The sequence below is a fragment of the Meles meles genome, chromosome 17, assembly GCF_922984935.1.
Source record: "Meles meles chromosome 17, mMelMel3.1 paternal haplotype, whole genome shotgun sequence".
NCBI classification, from domain to species: Eukaryota; Metazoa; Chordata; class Mammalia; order Carnivora; family Mustelidae; genus Meles; species Meles meles.
This window is the reverse complement of record NC_060082.1, coordinates 9,478,420-9,499,378: the sequence shown is the minus strand read 5'-3', so window position 1 is coordinate 9,499,378 and position 20,959 is coordinate 9,478,420. Positions and strand designations below refer to the sequence as shown.

The 20,959-nt window shown below is 51.6% G+C and overlaps 1 long non-coding RNA gene across 1 annotated transcript; it reads right to left on the bottom strand.

Moving 5' to 3' along the window:
• Positions 1-12,880: 12,880 nt before the first annotated feature.
• On the bottom strand, positions 12,881-19,617 carry LOC123928331. The gene is made up of 2 exons (XR_006815666.1): positions 19,563-19,617; positions 12,881-13,461 (listed from the first exon to the last, which is right to left on the bottom strand). It is a non-coding gene; the product is annotated as an uncharacterized LOC123928331 (long non-coding RNA).
• Positions 19,618-20,959: the final 1,342 nt, after the last annotated feature.

The window sequence follows — 20,959 nt, the reverse complement described above, 5'->3', positions numbered from 1 at the left end:
CCTGTCTGCAGCCCTGGCTCCTCGCGCAATGACTGCCAGCCTTGGGGGGAGAGGGGTGGCACAGGGGACAAGGCAAGATATTGGACCATGTGAAGTATTAAAAGAAAATCTGAGGGGGTTTACTAGAAGGCTGTGGGACTTGCTGAGAAGATAGAAAAGTTCTATATGATAAGGCTCTATATGATATGTTCTATATCTAATGATAAAGTTCTATATGATAATGATAAGGTTGGGGGCCACAGGGGTTTATCTATCTGTCAAAATTGAACAGATAAAATTGATGCATTTCAATGTATATAAGTCTTATGACTGTAAAAAGATAAAAATGAAGTGTAACTTGAGGAGCAGGTAGAGGAATGGATGAAACAAGGGTGACAAAATGTCGATAATTTTTGACACTGGATGATGGGCGCACATAGACTATTTTGTTCACTGTGTATACGTCAAGACTGTATTCTCTGTCATGTGACCACTGATGTCTGTTCTGTTGGCTTAGTGCTTAGCTAGTGATCTGACAGAGATGTCCTTAAACACCTGGAGGCAAAAAAGTAAAGTAAAAAAAAAAAAACTGCAGGGCATCAGTCAGTTAAATGGCTCAGTCGGTTAAATGTCCAACTCTTGATTTCAGCTCAGGTTGTGATCTCAGAGCTATGAGACTGAGCACCATGTTGGGGCTCGGTGAGGAGTCTGCTTGAGATTCTCTCCTGTTCCCTCTGCCCCTCCCCCCACTGTGTGTGTGTGTGTGCGTGTGCGCGCGTGTGTGTGTGCGTGTGTGTGCATGCGCGTGCACATTCACATGCTCTCTCACTCTCTCTCTCTAAAAAATAAATAAATAAAATATTTTTTAAATGATCCTGATTTTTGCATATTGGCTGTGTGTTACTCCTTCCATTCTTAGCCAGGCATTTACAACTCTGCCTTAGCCTTCTCTTCCTGTAGGAGGGAACCTAAAGGTTATGCAGAGGTGAAAGCTTACGGTCTTCTCAGGTCTTCTCTGACCATGTGTCCAGCCACGGGCATGCGTGTGGCCTTCTAGGTGCCCTGGTTTACAGGAGCTTTTCAAAGCCTTTATTTTGTATCTCCTTCCCCAGCTTTTTCCTTTCTGGGATTTCCTGTCTGTCCCTGCCTGTCTTCATGGTCACCTCTTGCAGCAGGTGGCTGCAGCTAGTGTATTTGCCTTTCAGTGCTTTCAACAAACACCACCTAGGGAAACTGCTTCAGTCCTGAGAAAGCTCGAAAGCAGAAAAAACAAAGCAAGCCATTCAGCCTATCTTCAGGAGGCCACCACCAGACAGGTCAAAACACACACCATGACACTTTGAAAATAAGGTCCGCAGGAGCGCCAGGATGGCATAGTCGGTTGAGTGTCCAACTCGTAGCTTCATCTCAGCTCATGATCTCAGAGTCGTGAGACTGAGCCCCGGGTCAGGCTCTGCACTCAGCAGGGATCCTGCTTGAGATTCTCTCTCCCTTGCCCTCTGGCCCTCCTGCTCATGTATGCTCTCTCTCCCACTCTCTATAAAATAAACAAATCTTAAAGAAAGAAAAGAAGGAAGGAAGGAAGGAAGGAAGGAGGGGGGAGGGAAGAAAGAGAGAAAAAGGAAGGAAGAAAGAAGGTCTGCGCTGCTCCCTCTAGTACCAGCAGACCAGTTGAGGAGTGGGGGTTGGGAAGTGGTTAACTCTTCCCAAAATTCAGCAGTTTCTTTCTTCATTAAGGCCTCCCCTAGTCATTGTCAGTTTTTTATTAAGTTTCCAGAATTCTGAAAAAGTTGATCCTGACAGTTTTTGCCTACTTGGTCATTGCTTTCATAAAGAAACAGTGTTTGGGTTCTCTATTCTGTCATTTTGGATGACATCACTCCTGTTCATCCTGTAGGTATTTCCATTTTTCTATAATAAAAAGGTTTTTTGTAAAACCTTCAGGTAACTGATGAATTATAACCACTTTCCCTCATCCAAGCTTCCAAAACTCACAGTTTATTTTTTTCTTTCTTTTTCTTTTTTATTTCTTTTCAGTGTTCCAGAAATCATTGTTTATGCACCACACCCAGTGCTCCATGCAATACGTGCCCTCCATAATACCCACCACCAGGCTCACCCAACCCCCCATCCCCCTCCCCTCCCAAACCCTCAGTTTGTTTCTCAGAGTCCACAGTCTCAAAACTCACTAGATTAAATGAATTCTGCCTTTCTCTTTTTTGGTTTGAGAAACTTTAACTCACTGCCCCACTTGGTTGTTTGGGGCTACTGAACCCTAGAACCGCTAGTCATCAGTGCCCCCTCCCAAGTGTCCAGGCACCTCATGTTACCCTCTGGGTGGACCAGGACACCCTAGGTCAGTCAGCTCTGCTGGCTCATCCGCAGTACAGAGGATCAGAAGTGACGAGGCATTACACAGAGCACATGCACCGGGACTGATGGCCCAGTTTTCTTCCCTCCCAGTGCTGAGCACCCCAGATGCAGCCTTCCTCTGCCCTCTGTCTTTCTTCTCTTGGGAGAAGCAGCACACAAGAGGAAAATGAGGAAACTGTCCTACGGTAGCACATCTATAATCCCAAGGACTATTCATTGCTAAACAGGGTTTAGTTGTGTTGTTATGTTGTTTTGGTTTGCATCAGTATGGATGTTACTCACTCCAACTTCCCAGAAACCCCACCAGACCTTTGGCAGATAGGCACCGAAGGGATTGGGCATTTCTCCTCTTGAACACACTCAGCAGAAATCTTTTCTAACAGCCACAAACACTCCCAAGCAGCTAAGCACTTTTGAATGCTTTCTTTGGCTTTTTCTTTCTTTCTTTCTTTCTTTTTTTAAAGATTTTATTTATTTATTTGACAGACAGAGATCACAAGTAGGCAGAGAGGCAGGCAGAGAGAGAGGAGGAAGCAGGCTCCCCGCCGAGCAGAGAGCCCGATGAAGGGCTCGATCCCAGGACCCTGAGATCATGACCCAAGCTGAAAGCAGAGGCTTTAACCCACTGAGCCACCCAGGCACTCCTCTTTCTTTCTTTCTTTTTTTTTTTCTCTTTTTCATTTAACCATTACAGGGGCTGTTTCTGACCACCTAGAGGAACTCAGGAACAAACAGTTCTCCATGTGCTTGGTTTTCCTAAGCCAGATGCACGCAGCACCTGGCAGTTGAGTGAATTGGGGAAAACAGCTTCTCGTCACACCTCTCTGCACTCCACAGCCCAGGGAATCACGAGGGATTTCAGAAATGGCGGCGCGGAGCTTGACTTGGCCACTTCCTCCTTTTCACAGAAATATGAGGAATGTGAGACACCGCCATCCTTTTCCTTGCGTACAGCTTCTTGGTTTCGTCTCAGAATGAGATGGGAGTCCATTCCTTCTCACTTGTTAATTAACGTATAACCCTATACATCATGCGACTCTGTGCCTAGAAGAAACTTCCGATGCTGCCCCATTGCCAGCAAACTCAATCCAACATCTTTTCAGGTCTCACACAAGCTGAACTTGACTTATTTTTCTAATTCCATTTCATTTTGCATAGGGTGCTGTAATCCAGACACCCAGATCACTCATTTTCTGAACTTGTCCTTCATTATTCCTCCTGAGCAATTTCACTCGGGCCAGCCCTGCGCCCCCGGTACCTTCAAGCACCCTTTGCCTACTGAGCATCCAGCCATCTCGTTCTGGAGGCGGAGCTAACCCCCGGCCAAGCCAGAGCTCCCTCTGCCTGACTTGCACAGCACTCGAGGTGAGGGGTGGGGGTGCTCGCTGACTTCCACATCCCATCTCAAGTGCGGTTCCTACACCCTAATCCATCTGGATCCTTCCCTGGGTTAAACATTTCCACCAGTTAGGGAAGGCACTAGAGCCCCTTTCGTTAGTGACCTCACCTTGTGTGAACTAGGCACTCAAAACTGCCCTTGCGAATGAAGAAATGTTCACTGGAGGGAGAACGAAAGAGCATGTCCGTTGTCTCTCTTGGGCATCAAGCAGCCCCCAAGTAAAACTACACCAGCATCTGCCTCCTTGCAGTAATCTACTTAGTGCCTGCGAAGCTGCTGATTTTAGTTCCCCATCGAAGTCCTGACCAGCCGGCACAGCACTCGTGGGATGGACTGATCAATGCCTAAGGGACTAGAAAAACTCCTTCCCAGATGCACGGCCTCCTCTCTTGCTAATTATCTTCAGTGTCTCCTGAGCAAATTGGCTTCCTAATCAGTAACTTCATCGTCTGCAGGGAGGGAGCCTGGGTCTAACTTAAGATGTCTGAAAGCAAGCTCTGTCCTCTCCCACCTCCACCAGGGACAGGGGGGCAATCGACAGCCCCGAGAACAGGGCCCTGGCTCTGTGGGCTGGGCACACAGAAAGGAAGGCTGTAGGAGCCCACAAGGAACTCTGAGACTCTCCGGCCCAGTGCTCTCCTTTAGGCACCAGGAAAGCGAAGGTGGAGGCTAGGGGTGGAGGGGCCCTTTCCCAAGGTCATATGACTCTGTAAGGGTGGAAATGGGACCAACAGCACCCTGGAGTCCCAATTCCTGGGACTCCTCTTGCCAATCACTATGCCAGTGTTCTCCCAAATCTGTATGGCACACAAATCACCCAGCATTTTTTTTAAGAAGAAAGAATCACCAAAACTTGGTTACCACTGAGTTATGGATGATGAAGAATGCAGGCCGAAAAGTGACTGAGGTTTCACGCTTAGGGGACTGGAAAGGAAGAGGGCTTTAAACAGAACAAGAAACCACAGGCTGATGCTGAATTAGAGGGGAGAAGAGAGGAGCTCAGTGTTGGACACGTTGGCAGTTGCCAACCAAGCCCCAAGCTGGACACTGCAGGCAACCCAGAAGGGCTGCAAAATGTTTTATGATCTAATTGTCAAAAATTAGATGACGGCACGCCATGCCAGTGGCTCGGAGCAGAGCACCTCTGACATTTGGAGGAGAAAAAACGAGCACGCTTACTGAATGATTAGCAAAGGCTTCTTGGAGGAGGAGGCAATGCTTGAGCGAAACCTTGAAGGAAGAGCACATTTCTGGGGTGTGGCAGGAGTGAGGAGCTGGAGCAGTGGGCATCTGAGAGAAGCCATTTCCCACCAGCAGTCAGGGAGACTTGAGAAAAATGTTAGAATGTTTCTCTTCCAGTTGTCTCATCCCTCCCCTCCTCCTCGTACTGCTTACATGGTTCTGCACGCCAGCTTTCCCCACCCACGTCACCCAGTGCCTGCTCTCAATACCGCCCCATTTGTACCTGTCCTGCTCTAGACAACACCTGTATTCCCGACCTTCTTAGTCCCTCTCCCGCATAAACCAGACCCACTCCACTTCTGATCACCAATGTGGGGTGCCTGGGTGGCTCAGTGGGTTAAGCCTCTGCCTTTAGCTTGGGTCATGATCCCAGGGTTCTGGGATCGAACCCCGCATCAGGCTCTCTGCTCAGCAGAGAGCCCGCTTCCCCATCTCTCTCTGCCTACTTGTGATCTCTGTCTGTCAAATAAATAAATAAAATCTTTAAAAAAAATACTAATACCAATGTGTTGGCGAAGAGAGTACCTCAGCATTCCAGTGGTAACTAGTTAGCAATTACCGAGGGCTTCCCATGCCCATGCCAGGCCAGCGCGGGGCCCAAACAAAAGACACACATGATCTAGCAGTTTAGAGCTCATGATTTAGGGGGCACCTGAATGGCCCAGTCAGTTAAGTGTCCAACTCTTGATTTCAGCTCAGGTCATGACCTCAGGGTCCTGAGATCCAGCCCTGTGTCAGGCTCCATGCTGGGCATGGAACCTGCCTGAGATTCTCTCTACCCCGCTCTGGCCCTCCCACCTCCCTCTGTAAAGAAAGAAAGAAAGAAAGAACTCACAATTTGGTGCCTATAGTAGATATTATTATCATTATCACTGCTGTTAAACAGAAGACTAAATCAGATGTGGTAACCCAAAGAATGCCCCAAAGATGCCCACATCCCAATTCCCAGCACATATCGATCTGCCTCCTCGCCTGGCAGAAAGGACTCTGCAGATGTGACTAGGCACCTTGGGGTGGGGGGATTCTCCTGGATTCGTTGAGTGGGCCCAGAGGAATCACAAGTGTCCTTCCAAGAATGAGGTAGAAACATCCGAGTCAGGGAGGAGAAGTGACGGCAGAAACAGGGGCTGGAAGAGTGTCCCTTGAAAGGGAAGAAAGGGGCTGTGAGCCAACGAAGGCAGGCCGCCCTGGACGCTGAAAAGGCAAGGGATTTGATTCTCCTTGAACCACCAGCAGGATCAAAGCCCCACTGACACCCCGATTTGGCCCCAAGAGACCCATTTCAGCTTCTGACCCTCAGACTGTAAGGATAATAAATTCGCATAACTGTAAGCAATGAGGTGTGTGCGACCTCACTATGCAGCCACAGAAAACTGATACACTGAGTTCATACAACACCGGCACTTGAACAGAAATCTTTACTATCTTAACTCAGTGCCCTTTCTTCCAACAGAGGACATTTTTGTCAAATCTGTCGGGCCAGTAGGGGAGACGAGTGTGTCTGGGGCCTGTCTTGTGGGTGTGAGCAGGAGCGTGTTGTAAGGAGGGGCTGGTGGAGTGCTTGGATATGCGTTGAAATGCCAACAGTCTGTTCTACTGCAGAGAATTCCCCAGGGCGGTTCACACGGCACCCGGGACGCAATTCCGACCCGCGTGCCTAAGGAGACCTCACTCTCCACGGGGCTTTCTGGTCCTCTCACCCCCTTTCCACAGGAACCCACCGCTGCCGCCTTTGCTCTGCAGGAGCCTGTGGTCAACCTGCCTAATCAGGATGGGGCAGTGATCAGAAACGGGAACCTGAAAGGGGAACAGCCAAGCGGCTGGCTGCTCATTAGAGAAGGGCCGTGCCCATCGCTCCCCACGAATGAGGGAAAGGTGGGACTGGGTCAAGCCTCAGCCCTAACGGGGCATGGCTGCTCTCACTGGCCGTGGGAGCCTCTGGGCAGAAGATGCTGGAACACCGCGAGAGCACGTTAACATACAAGACATGCTTTGCATCAACAAGGCAAAGTCAAGTCGCTCCGCTGGTGGGTAGCAGGCGGGCGGGGAGGGGGTGCGGTGTTGCAGGTACATGAGCATTTTGCTTTTTGGAAAATATAATCAGTTATTGGGAAAAAGAAGTAAAATCTACCCTCTGACATGATGAGAGGTAAGTGACTCTTTACCCTGTGGTTTCCCCCCAAGCCATATCCCAGTCTCATAAGAAAAACATCAGACAAATCCCAACTGAGGGACGACAGTGTACAAAATATCGAACCCGATCTCAAAATCGCTATATATACCAGCCACTACGGACAGTGCTGTGACGAAGATCTGGTCACAGCTAGAGGTGCCTCTGCGCCCAGAGCCTCCAAAATCTGTGGCCTCAGGATCCAGGTGGTCCATTCTCCTAACTTCAGAAATAACCAAAGAAAATCAGCACCTAGTCATGATCTTGGATCACGAGGAGGTCATTTCCTTTAGAGTGCCGTGTCCCCATCTGTCACACGAGGCAGTGAGTTCAGGTCAGCGTCTGTCAATCTCCAACTGCAGACGAGTCACCTGAGGACCTTGTTCGGGGCAGATTCCGATTCAGGATATGTGGGGTGGGGCCTGCGTCTTCGTTTCTACTGCGTTCCTAGGTGAGGCCAATGCTACAGGACCACTGGCCACATTTTGAGAAGCAAGGATCTGGGTCCATAGTTCTCAAAGGGACCATTCTGGCTCAGAGGGCACATTTGACAATATCTGGGGACACTTTTGGTCTTCACAGCTGGAGGGGGGGTACTATCGGCCTCGAGTGGGGAGAAGCCAGGGATGTTGTGAAACGTCCTACAGCGCACAGAACAGCCCCCACGACAAAGAACTGTCTAGCCCAGAAAGTCAGTGGTGCTGATGTTGAGAGACACTGGTGTGGATGAGTGTGGTCCAGGCCAAGCTTCGGTGCGTAAATCCTGCTTATGACACGGAGGACTTGTCCACACAGAGAGAGCGGGGCCCTCCCCAGAGCTTCAGATTTGGCAAGCCGGGGGTGGGACCTGAGGCTCTGCTTCTAGAACAAGTTCCCGGGGGGGGGGGGGTGTTGGCGCAGCCGGTCTCAGCGAACGCTCCGGGAACCATGGCCCATGCTCTACCCTCCAGCAATGCCATGCCTTGCTTCTCCCCGGCCTCACACTGGAGGCCGCGAGCCCCAATCTACAACGCCCCAGCGCCCGCAGAATGTGCCGGTTCCCAGGCAGGAACGGCCTGGTGACCCGAGACAGCGTTCGCTCCAAAGGGAAGGCCAAATTCAGAGGCTGGAGGGGCTCCGCTCCATCTTGAAGAATATTCCAGATGGATCCGGCCTCGTGCTTAGGGAGGTCCACTTTTGAGAGAAACCGAGGACAGTGCTGCTCCTCAGGCTACAGCCAAAGTGTCAGGAGGCCAGTGTACCCCCACTTCCTGCTCGCTCCAGCTGTGTTCCCCCCAGGGTGTGCAGGGACTCGGCTCCCCGGCAGAGGTGGCTGACCTCGGCGTCCCGCCTGCGACAGGGAACGGTACAGATACTTCGTGGGGCCCTGGTGGGGGCTGGCATCTGGGGGGGCACGTTCTGGATCCCCTCCTGTGTGCCACCACCGTCGCCAGCATTGGGGCCACAGCCAGGAACAAATCAGACAAAAATTCCTGCCGGGCTGGCCCAGCGGAGGCCCTCCAAGTTTTCTGGTGAATTTACCCAAGGAAGATGAATGGGGGCAGTAAGAGAGCCATCAAACACGGCCTCCGATCCACGCACAAAGTAAAGCTCTGACAGGCGAGGCAGCTAAGACAGAGACCACGGAGCCCAGCGAGGCCTTCTCCGGGATGGTTTATCTTTAGCTCCATATGGTACAGCGTTGTGGCTCTCGGAGCTCAAACATTCAGGGTTCCGTTATGACTACTTCATTACCCCAAGCAGTCCACTGTAAGAGACAAGTGGCTCGGTGTGACCAAGGCAGGAGGTGCGGCTGGCTGGGGTCGGAGGGCTGGACCTGCCGGGACCTGTCGAGAGCACCTGGAGGGCAGGGCCGAGTCTCCGGTGGAGCGGGTCCCGCTTTGTGCCGGGCACTGCCAGCTCTGTGATCACAGGACACTCTGGGAATGGAGCGGCCCCAGGACCACGGAGAGCCTTAGTCTTTTCTGGATAAAGTCTTCTAGAAGATGGCCGTGAGCTTCTGGCCAGTCAACGTAGCCGATCGCTCCCTGGCCTCTGCAGGTCCCATATCACAGGTTCAGTTCATGGGGCCAGGAGCCCAGCCTTGTCTGCCTCTGGTTCTCCACCACCACGCCCCTTCCAGGGCTTCACCCGGCCCCGCCACGCGGCTTCTCCCTTACCTCTTTCTTCTAAGACTTCTAAGACTTCTCCTGTGTTCCAGGCCTTTCTAGCCAGATCTTTTGACGCTTACTCAGTCCGTGTCTTGCTCTCTGTCCACTCCCTGCTGTCTGTAGCTAACTAGGTGGGCTCAGCTACCCTAGTGTGGGGTCGGGGACGCAGGTGACCAGTGCGGCCCCTCCTTGCAATGCTGACTCAGAAAACATGGCTAGAACTCATCGAGAGATCCTCTGGAGACCATTTCTGAAGCCAAGGAAACAACAAATGTGAAAATCTACAGCATCATGTAAAAAATGTAGGGGGAATGAAGGCAGGTTATATGGGGGTGGGGGGGCTGGAGATGCAGGATATGGGGGTGGAGAGCTGGAGATGCAGGACATGAGGGTCGGGGGCTGGAGATGCAGGATATGGGGAAGGTCTGGCGATGTAGGATGTGGCAGGAGGCCTGGAGACACAAGGCTGCCCCAACTCCACTCCTGAATTCACTTTTGCCCCTAAACCCCGAGGCCGTATTCTGTGGCATGGAGCTGAAGTAATCAGAGGAAGAGAAGCAGGGAAGCAGGTTCTCTGCCAGGAACCACAGCCCGCATCCAGGGAACGACCCCATCTGAGAGCTCGCGGGGTCCAAACCAGCCCCACCTAGGACAGCTGGCCCTCTGGAGTGCCCCCCCGTCCCGCGCCGCCCTGGGCAGGGGTGAGGGGGGCCTGCCGAAGCTCTCCTGGCCGAGTGAAGCCTGTTTCAGCAGCACAGCGGGCCATGGCTGGAAATGTCAGCCCTCCTGGGCCACAGCGGCAGCCTGGCAGCCATCCTCTCGCTGCCACACTGGGGAAATGGGGACGCATCTGAGAGAGAAGCAGGGCCTCTCCTACGCCCAGCAAAGTTTTTGATGCCCCAAGTGCTCTTTTTCTGTTTCTTCCACAAGACTTCCCATTAAGGCTGCCTCTCATTTCTTGCCTGTTGGCGGTGGGACGGACTGGCTGGCTTCAGGGCCCCCTGCCTGTCTCTTTTCAGCCAGGCAGCTTAGCCTCAGCTGGGGCTCCGGCTAATGGGCTCCCCTGGCTCTTTCCCCAGCCTGGGCTGAAAGGCTGGGAGGTGCCCCTAGTGTCCTTTCTGCTGCCTCCCTCCCCCCAACTCTGGCCACCCTCCTCCACCCCAGCGCCGTGTCACTCCTCCGCAAACTGGATTTCTGCCTCTCGGACCCGATACCTTTGACGACTGCGCCCCAGACTGAGCACACGTGTGAAGCGCCCTCCTCTGTGCCCTCCCCGGATGCATGGGATGACGTATCACCCACACGTGTCCGTGACAAAATGGAAACGGCCTTGGGCTCAGAGCCAGCTGGTTCAGTGTGGCTCCAGCTCTGCCGTTTGTAAACCGTGTGGCCTGACCCAGGACGCGCCATCCCCAAGCCTCACCTGAGAAAGGGGTAGGAAACGAACAGCTCCCTCTCTCGTGGAGTTGCTGGGAAGGTCAAACAGGATCATGCACTGGGGGGCAAGTAAATAACACCCCTCCTAAGTTCAGAACTAATGAGAAAAAAAAAAGACAAAGATGAAACAGTTTTGTTTTTAAGTCAGATTTACTGGCAGAGCTGAGTTGGAGAGTAAGACTGAATTTACGGCCAACAGTGGGGGCCTGACTACATCCCGACTGTGTCCCTCCTGAAGGAGACGCGGAGGTGCAAGGAACCCATTAGTGGCCGGGGCTGGGCTGCTTCTGTCTCCTAGCGTCCCTGACCGGCCCCGAGGCAGGCAGGACTGGCGCTGAGCTACTGATGAGGGGACAAAGGCCCCGAGACCTGGTAGCTTCTCTAAGCTCACCTAGGGAGCAAGTCGCAGAGCTGGGGGCCCTGGCCCACACTTCCACCGCTGCCCGGGAGAAACCAGGGCCCAATCTGCAGGGCACAGCACTAGCCCCGGAGGTAGAGGCACAGACAACAACCCCCAGCGAGGGGTGATGCTTCACCTTTCGGGGCGACTCACACGCAGTCTCCATGCGCGCCTTCACCCGCTCAGGAAATGCGTACCGAGCGTGGCAGTGGGCCAGACAGTCTCCCCGACTCAGAGGATACAGCAGGAAACCCTACAAAGTCCCTGAACGCAAAACTTCCGTGCGAGTGAGGAGACGGACCCCACAGAATTAGCCGCGCAGAAGGAAAGGTAGGCAGACGGAGCGAGAGCTGCGCGTCGAGACAATCTCGGTTTTAAAATGAGAGCAGGGCTGGAGACAGGCTGAGCGGTCAGGGATGGCTGCTCGGGGTATCACCTCCGGCAGAGAGCCAAATGAGGCCAGAAAACGGGACTCTCGGGGAAGAACGTTCCAGGCAGAGGGAAGAGCCAGGGCCAAGTTCCCAAGAAGGGAGCAGTGCAGGGATGTAGCAGGAGCAAGTAAGCCACGGCTGAAAACTAGCAAGAAGGCGGGTGGCCGAGGATGAGGTCTTAGAGCTGGGCGCTGTCGGAGGGGGGCCAGGGTGAGCCGCGGGATAGTCACAGAACACATCTGAGGTTTTATTCTTAAGTGTGTCGAGAACTGGAGGATTATGGGACCAGTGAGTGGTTTGATTTGACATATACTCTTTTTAAAAAATATTTTCTTTATTTGAGAGAGCGAGAGCAGGAGCAGGGGCAGGGCAGAGAGAGAGGGAGAAGCCGACTCCCCACTGAGCAGGGAGCCCGATGTGGGGCTCAATCCCAGGACCTGGAGATCATGACCTGAGCTGAAGGCAGACTCTAAACCAACTGAGCCACCCAAGCACCCCTTGACTTATATTCTTAAAATATGGAGCTGGCTATTACGGAGGGACAGGCTGTAAAGGGCAAGAATGGGAGCAGGGAGCCCAGTCCGGCGACGAAGCTGCGGGAGTGCCGCACCTGCCCTGGGCTCCCCAGCCCTCCCCGTCAAGATGGCAGGCCAGATGCACCATCTAGCACTTGCTGTGTGTTTCAGATGACATTTCCCCAGCAGTGAAAACACAGCATGCCACTTGAATGCAAGACGTGGAACAAAGGCATGACTCCAGGGGAGGCTCCTCAAATCCCTCCCATTCGGGAGCCGGGCCTTATGTCCCACTGGGAAGCTGATGACGCTGCATTTCACTACACTCCCCCGAGGGCACCTGCTCGCCAGGGCTGGCTGCGGCGCCAAGCAGTGCCTCACCGGGCGCTGGGCTCTGAAGTCCGTGGCTTCAGGCGGGGAGGCCTGGCAGGGCCCCAGGAGAAAAAGCAAGGATGGATCCAGGGCGGAGGGAAAGGGACCAGGTAAAGGTGTTCGGTGTGTGCCCTGAACAGGATTTGGTGATGGTGGGTAGGGAGGGGGCGATCGGGCAGGACCATGTGTGACGGGAGGAACGAGATGTGAACGCAAAGCGCAGGGCAGCCCAGGGCCCAGGGGCTGGTGTAGCCTGAGCACCCGCAGCCGCGACAGGAACAGCTCCTGTTTGCTGAGTGACGCTGAGAAGAACCTGTTTGCTCAGCATCCTCAGGGCGCCGGAGGCAGTGTGAGCAAACCCAGGCTCGGAGGGTGTAAGGGACTGACCAGACCACGCGGCCAGCACAGGAAGGAATGGAGATTTTTTTTCTTTAATAAATGTTTTTACTGACGTACGACACACACAGAAAAGATCCCACCCCCCAAGTGTGTAGCTGGGTGCGTTCTCACAAAGCAGGCACACGGAGAAAGCACACCCCAGGTCAAGAAACAGACCTTCCCAGTCTTAACCTGCTCCTGCTCCCCCCATCCCTCCCCTCCCCTTCCCGAGGCCAAGCCTCTCCATCTCTCCAGACTTATGACTCCACAGGTGTGTTTCCAGGGTCAAGATCTGCACACAGGTGTGCGGGTGAGAACGGGATTTGTTGCAGGCACGGAAACAACAGTCTGGTCGGGTCTGCACGCCATTGCCGGCATCGTTTTCCCAACCACATCTCCGTCTGGGCCGAGCTCCTCGCGCACTCCTCGCTGGCTAGCGGCAGACCCATGACCGCTCTGAAGAGAGTTCTGGAAACCAGTGCGCGAGCCTCCTGCGGCCTGTCTGAGAAGCGCCTTCCTGTGCTCAGGGCCACGGCTGTGCGCTAGACCGCGGGTCAGCGGGTTCCCCCACTTCGCGCCTTCAGGAAAATGTGATCTGATGACAAGGATGTCCTTCTGGAGGGAGGAAATCAACAGCCCCAAGCAATGTCCTTGAACAGATTTAACCATCTTCTCAGAGCTAAGCGTTTTAGTGTGTGAGAAGTAAAGAAAGCGCCACATGGCAAAATAAAACACAAAGATCCCAGTTCCTCAGCTGGATAATAAGATGCATCCCCTCCTCCCCACCCCCCCCACCCCCACCCCCCACCGTCTGTGTTCTCGTACGAACCTAGAAACACAAAACAGAAAGGCATGAACTTTGCTGAGAACATGATTAGCCCGGGTTCTTCCGAAGTCCTGGGCAACACGAGCCCTAACCTCTCTGCTCCCTTCACCCCCAGACACGGCTCAGCCAAACCCGCAGCTCTCAGTCCACTGGGCCTGGCCTCTGCCGGCCACTCTGCTCGCAGCAAACCTCATCTTTCCCAAGTCCTTCCACGCAGGACAAGATCGACCCTTGACTTTCTCAGGCAGCACCATCCAGGCCCTGCTCCCGACTGGGTACTGTGTGTGGGAAACGGTCAGAGGAGTAACCCCCGTCCTTGCAGACTGCTGGGGTCCCAGGAGCGGCCCCCAAAGGGGCCCAGCACTCAGCTCGGACCCAGTTAGAAGACAGGCGCTGGAGCTGGAGAAGTCAGCGATGAGGCCTGCGTGACGCAGACAAGAACACTCCCGTCCCAGATGGGGATGCTACATGGGGACCCGAGGCCTGGCTGGGAGCCCGAGGAGATGATCACCAGCTGGGGAGGGGAGCAGCGGCCTCGGAGGGGGACTAGCTCCGTGGGGGTCAGGGCCCTTGGAAGGACATCCAGGTGGGAGAGCATGGGAACCAGCACTCGGTCTTTGGGACAGCAGGACACAGAGGGGGTGGCCAGGAGTGAGGGGGAGAGTTTAGGCTTTGCAGTCGGCAAAGAGCAGGTCGAATTCCAGCTTCTCCGTGCATTGCCGACTCCGTATCAGTTACTTGACCTTTCCTAAACCTCCATCCCTTTCACAGGAAATGAGGGAATACAATCCACTTCAGGGAAGTCAAGTGCAGTTTGAAACTAATGAATTTCAGTGCACACATACAGTAGGCGCGGGTGCAGAACCGTTGGGGAATGGAAGGACTGGGAGAATTTCCAGTTATGCCCCCTGGTGGGGTCTTGAAGCCTAACACGTTGGAGAATGAAAGGAGCGTTCAGGAGATGGTGTGACTTACCGGGTGTGTTGAGGCCAACACACACTCACACGCGCACGCTCACGCATGCACACTCACATGCACGCACACTCTCACGCATGTGTGTTCATACATGCATACTCACACTCACACATGCGCACACATGCAGTCACGCGCCTGCACACTCACACACATGTGCATGTATGCGCTCACGCATGTCCACGTGCACATGCACTCACACACATGCACGCTCTCGCACATGCACACACACGTGTGTTCATACATGCACGCCCATACACACACTCTCGCACATACACTCATACACACACACTCACATTGTCACACACGTTCTCACTCTCTCTCTCATACACAAACACACAGAAGCTACCCCTCCGCCAGGTCCCCCTCGACGCCACAGCAGCAAACAGGCGACCGTGTGCTAACCACTTCTCCCAGGGCTCACACACACAAAATGCAGCCAAGAGGAAAGGGTCTGGATCTGAGTGTGTCCGGAAGCCACGTTACGGAATGTGTGTTAGAACTGGAGGCCGCTGCTGCTGACGGGCTGGTCCCTGCAAGAACAAAAAATCTCTAACATGAAGCTGCTCAGAACCGTCGTGAAGCTGCCCAGAACAGTCTCAGAGGAAACGCTCTCCGGACACAGACTTTCCTTCGGCGCCCGCTCCCGTCCCAGCAGCCCGCTACACACTCGCACTCACACCAAAGTGTCTGCGTGGAAACGTCCCTTTAAGTGAGGTTTCAAAACCCTGGTGGCGATCTTATCGATAGACTGTTTTGGGAAGAGACTCTGGTGGCAGAAGGACTAGCAGTCTCACTGGAATGTTCTCGTCTGGGGCAGGAAGGTAAGCGCGGGGACCTCTCTCCAGGCTGTCCTCCTCTCCCCCCTTCCTCCCAGGCGCCTTGCACCGGGACCTGAAACTCCCAGCAGCTGGAGAAGGAGTCTCCCTCCCTCAAGAGTGAGCAGGGATGGGAAGGTCCCCACCAGCCAGCTGGCCCTTGTCACTCTGGTCCTGAAAGGTGACTGTGGCTTTTCTTGCTGGGAGCTTGTTTCAGGAACTTGGGCCCCCTCCCCCGTGCCCTTACAGCCTGACTGCACCCCATCTCCCCTTCCTCCAGGGCCCTGCCTGGGCCTGACACAGGAGCTCCCGCCGCGGGAGACACACCGCCTCCTGGATGCCGGGCTAGATCCCTCCCGGGGAGCATCGGTTCCTGACGCTAATCCCAGCTTGTCAATGCCACGGCTCTTCTCTCCACTCCGAGGCTGGCCAGAACCAGCCTGGTATGCATCGGTGGGTTCTGGGCCTCCTCTTTCAGGAGAGTTTACATTCTAATCAACTCAACAAATGCCCATAATGGCCCCAGCCAGCCTGGAAGAAATTTTAGGGAAATGGAGATGAACAATTATCTTAATGCCCCCTAAATGGATGGCCCTGATGACTGTTCCAAGCGTGAACCTCTATGAATTAAATATGACACAAGCCCCTGGAGCAGCAAGGACCAATCCTGTCATCCAAAAATAAAGAAACGGGGTCGGAGGAAATTGCTGATCCAGGGTCAAGCCACTGGTCACTTGCAAAGCCAGGCCTCGGAGGCTCTAGCAGGAAACGCTAATGGGAATGCCAAGACACGTTCACATGCAACAACCACTTGAGGGGTTGGGTGAGACAGAGGTGGTGACCCAGGTGCTGGAGGCTTCCTTCTTACCCACCAGTCTGGTTCCCTGGGAAAGTGTCAAGGCTTTCTCCCTGCGACCCCCTACGTCCAGGAGCCAGAATCATCCCTCTTTGTGGATGCTCCATTCTGCTCCACGGGAGTGCTGTGTCTATATGGGAGTGGCCCCTGGCCATGTGTGAGGTCCCCGAGGGCTGGAGGCTTTGGCGCAGGGCCTGGCACACAGTAAACAGTCGGCATTCTTGAACCAACTGTCCTCCAGCTGTTCTGAAGGTGAAAGCCGGACCTGACTGGGCTGTGGCTCACTGCTGCCATCTCGTGGCCAGCTCTGAGAAACAGCGGACAGATGGCACCTGCCACACCCAGCACCCCCATCTGCCAGCACGGCCACCCTGGGGCAACAGCCCACCCTTCTGCTTAGGACCAACTCATACACAAATTTCCGCAACATTCTTAAACAATTTATGGGCATCTCGGGCGCCTGGGTGGCTCAGTCAGTTAGGCGTCTGCCTTCTGCTCGGGTCGTGATCCTGGGGTCCTGAGATCGAGTCCCATTTCCAGCTCCCTGCTCAGCAGGGAGTCTGCTTTTCCCTCTGGCCCCTCCCCCCTGCTCATTCTCGTTCGCTCTCTCTCAAAAATAAATAAATAAAATCTTTTAAAAAAATAAAAATGTAAGGAAATCATCCAACTGCTCCGCATAGATTATGTGGACAAGCATGCCCTAGAGTACATTAAAATGCAGGAGAAGCGCATTTCGTAATTCCTGACCTTAAGGAGCTTACAGTTTAATCTGCAGTCATAACACTCCACAGCACTGACATCCCAGAACACCCCACACACTGAGAGCACTGGAAGCCTGGGACTCCCAGGTGACATTTGACCCAGAAGTCAAAGCAAAAACTTTCTGGAGCAAAACATTTGAGAGAACGAATGGCATACTTTTATTTTTTTTTCCCCCACTAGGATGATTCAGATAACCAGAAAGCCCTCTTGCTACAAAATACTTAGAAATTCTAGATAAAATATTTTAAAGCCCCGCTTAATACAGAGGGGAGCAAACAAGAAAATGAAGATATTTTACAGCAGCCAAGAATGGGAATTGAAACATAAGGATAAGGCACTAGAAAAATCAACGAGCAGACTTGTAACATGATGAAGTAGTTTTCCTGAAAGCTAAAAATAAAGTCAATGAAATTAAAAACTTGATGGCTACGTTTTAGATGGCAGACTAAACATGGCTAAAGAGATAATAAGAAACTGGAAATAGATCGGAGAAACTTTGCAAAAATGCAGCCTTGAGAAGCTAAAAACGTGAAAAATAAAAAAAAGTAAGAGACTCAGGGGAGAGAATAAAGGGTCCTACATCCACATAACTACAGCTCTAGAGGGAGAGAACAGAGAAAGGTGAGCAGACGACAGCTGTGATTTTCTAGACTAGAGGAAACACGTAGATCTTGCTAACTAGAAAGCACAAGGAGGAAATTAAAAATACATCTGCACCGCAACCCTTCACAACACACGCTGAAAATCAGAGACAAAGAGAAGTCTTTCAAACAAAAAGACGGGAGAAAGTAGAAAATGTATTCGAAACGTTGGGAGAAAATACATAGCTAAATTACCACGCAAAGGTGAAGTAAGGGCACCTGGTCTGCTCAGTCAGTAGACTGTGCGGTTCTTCATCTTGGGTTGTAAGTTCAAGCCCCACATTGGGGGCAGAAATTATCTAAGAATAAAATCTTTAAAAAAAATTTTTTAGGTGAAGGTGAAATAAAGACATCTGCAACAAAGCATAGACCACTGACACCCTCTGTGAGGGGACTGCATCAAGAATGTCCTGTAAGGGGGTGCCTGGGTGGCTCAGTGGGTTAAGCCTCTGCCTTTGGCTCAGGTCAAGATCTCAGGGTCCTGGGATCAAGTCCCGCATCGGACTCTCTGTTCAGCAGGGAGCCTGCTTCCCCACCCTCTCCTCTCTGCCTGCCTCTCAGCCTACTTGTGATCTCTGTCAAATAAATAAAAATAAAATCTTTAAAAAAAAAAAAGAATGTACTGTAGGAAGGAAACTGAATCCGGTACTAAGACTAATGCAAAATGACATGGGAAGTAAAGGCAGTAGCAAAATTCTGGGTAAATCAAACGAGAACTGACAGCATACAGCAGTAACCAGTAATGACAATGAACTTGAGGGATATAAAAGAGCGAGGTGGAACTAAAATGCTTTAGCAACATGAACGTGTAGGATGGACAGTGTGATGAGAGTTGAGGCTTTCTAAAGCTCTTATATTGTTTGGGAGGAGGTGAAGGATTTTGTCAAGTCAAGTATGCTAATGCTTGTACATTAATTTTAAAAGATAACCACAGAAGAAAAATATGTGTAATTTCCAAACCTGTAGAGAGGATACAAGTGAATATAGAAATCTTGAGAACTTCTGGTTAAACACAGTAGATAAAACCACTGTTCTATCTCTGCTTACTCCTGAAAACACTCTAAAGATAATATTGCCACAGGGAGTTCCACAAGACAAAAGACCGGTATACCAAAATCATGTGCATTTCCATATGCTAGCAACAACATCGAAACTTGGAATTCTAAAAAAACACTATTTACCATGCATCAAAAAATACAAGATACAGGGGCGCCTGGGTGGCTCAATGGGTTAAGCCTCTGCCTTCCGCTCAGGTCATGATCCCAGGGTCCTGGGATCGAGCCCCACATCGGGCTCTCTGCTCAGCAGGGAGCCTGCTTCCCTTCCTCTCTCTCTCTGCCTGCCTTTCTGCCTGCTTGTGATCTCTGTCTGTCAAACAAATAAATAAAATCTTTAAAAATAAATACAAGATACATAAAGACAAATCTGACAAAAGATGCACAAGATCCATAAACTGAAAACTACAAACATTACAGAGACAAATCAAAGAAGACCAAGGAAAATGGAGCGACAGACTTTGTTCTGGGGTCAAAAGACACAACGCTGTTAAGATGACAACGGTCCCCAAACTAACCTGGGGATTCAACACCATCCCAAGTATAGCCTCAGCAGGACAGTTTCTGAAAACTGACAAGCGGATTCTAAAATGCATATAGAAATGCAAAGGACTTATAATAGCCAAAACTATGTTGAAAAAGAACAACAAAGTTAGAGGACAAATGCTCCCTGATTTCAAGACTTAAGATAAAGCTGCAGTAATCGAGACAGTGTAGACGCCAAAATAGACAAAAAGACCAGCGGAGCAGAGTCCAGAAACAGACCCACAAATGCAAACAGCTGACCTTCCAGAAAGGTGCAAAACCAATTCAAAGATGAGAGTCTTTTCGACAATGCCGCTGGGACGAAAGGATATCGCATGCAAAATAGTGAACTTCTATCTACAGCTTACACCATAAAGAAAAATTAACAGGAAATGGATCATAAACCACTTTGGCCAGAGGGAAAGAAATGAACACTTGTCTTCCTGCTTGCGGCCGGGTCATGGACGCTGTCCTGGAGCCACAGTCTCTGAGTGGCTGCTACAGGCTTTGATCCCAGAAACCCCCTTCACTGTCTTCATCTGCTCTACCCTCCTTTCTGGCTCTGCACAGACACCTTATTTTCCTCGCCAACACTTGGCCTGAGTCAAAGTTGATCATTTCTAAGTAGCGCTTTGGCCTTGTTACACTTTGCACTGAAAATAAATAACATGCTTTATGTTTATATGATAGTTTTTACAGTTTCTAATTCAGGTTCTATCTACTCTCTCCCATCATGTACTAAAACCATTAAGTGGAGAAGGGCAGAAATTACAGTCTCCTTTCCCAGATGGAGCGGCTGGCAGGATGAGCGATAGGACCTGCCAACATCATGGGCAAGTTCAGACCAGAGCGAGACCGCCTGACCCCGTGTCCATCCTGCACCGCCTGCCCCATGCCAGGGCAGAGGCCTGGCTCGCTTAAGACACGTAGTGAAAGGGAACACTTTTGTCTACCCCCATCACCAGTGACTTGGAAGATCTGGATCTCAGCCAGGGGTTCTTAGTCTGAGGAGTAAGGACAGAATGACAGAAGGTCAAAATTCAGGCAGTCCATGAATTTAAAACTTCATGTTCACCAGCCCGTGAAATGTGTGCATTCCCTTGCGTTATGAATGTAGGCAACACACCACAGGAATACTAGCCGTATTTGTACTTGTTTATGGGCAGTAGAAATCAGTCGTTTTCATAACATATTATAGTTGTCAACAGAATTTCAAAATATTAGGTTCATTAATTCTACATAATTGTGGTAGTTCTGAGACCTGACACGGGATCTTGTTACTTGACGGGTTAATAAAGAAGCACATGCCTTACCCTATCAGCCATTCATTTCCACATTTCGGTAACTGTGTTTCAGTAGAATTCATTTCCTGCGGCACCTGAGTGTTGACTTCGGCTTGTATCATGATCCCGGGGTCCTGGGATGGGCCCCGTGTCAGGCTCCGTGCTCAGCACAGGGTCTGAGTGAGAGTCTCTCTCTCCCTCTGCCCTTCCCTTGCTCATGCACATGCTCTCTCTCTCGCAAATAAATAAAATGAGTATCTTTAAATATATATATATATATATATATATATATATATATATATATATATGGCCATCTGGGTGGCCCAGTCGGTTGAGCATCTGCCTTTGGCTCAGGTCATGATCCCGGGGTCCTGG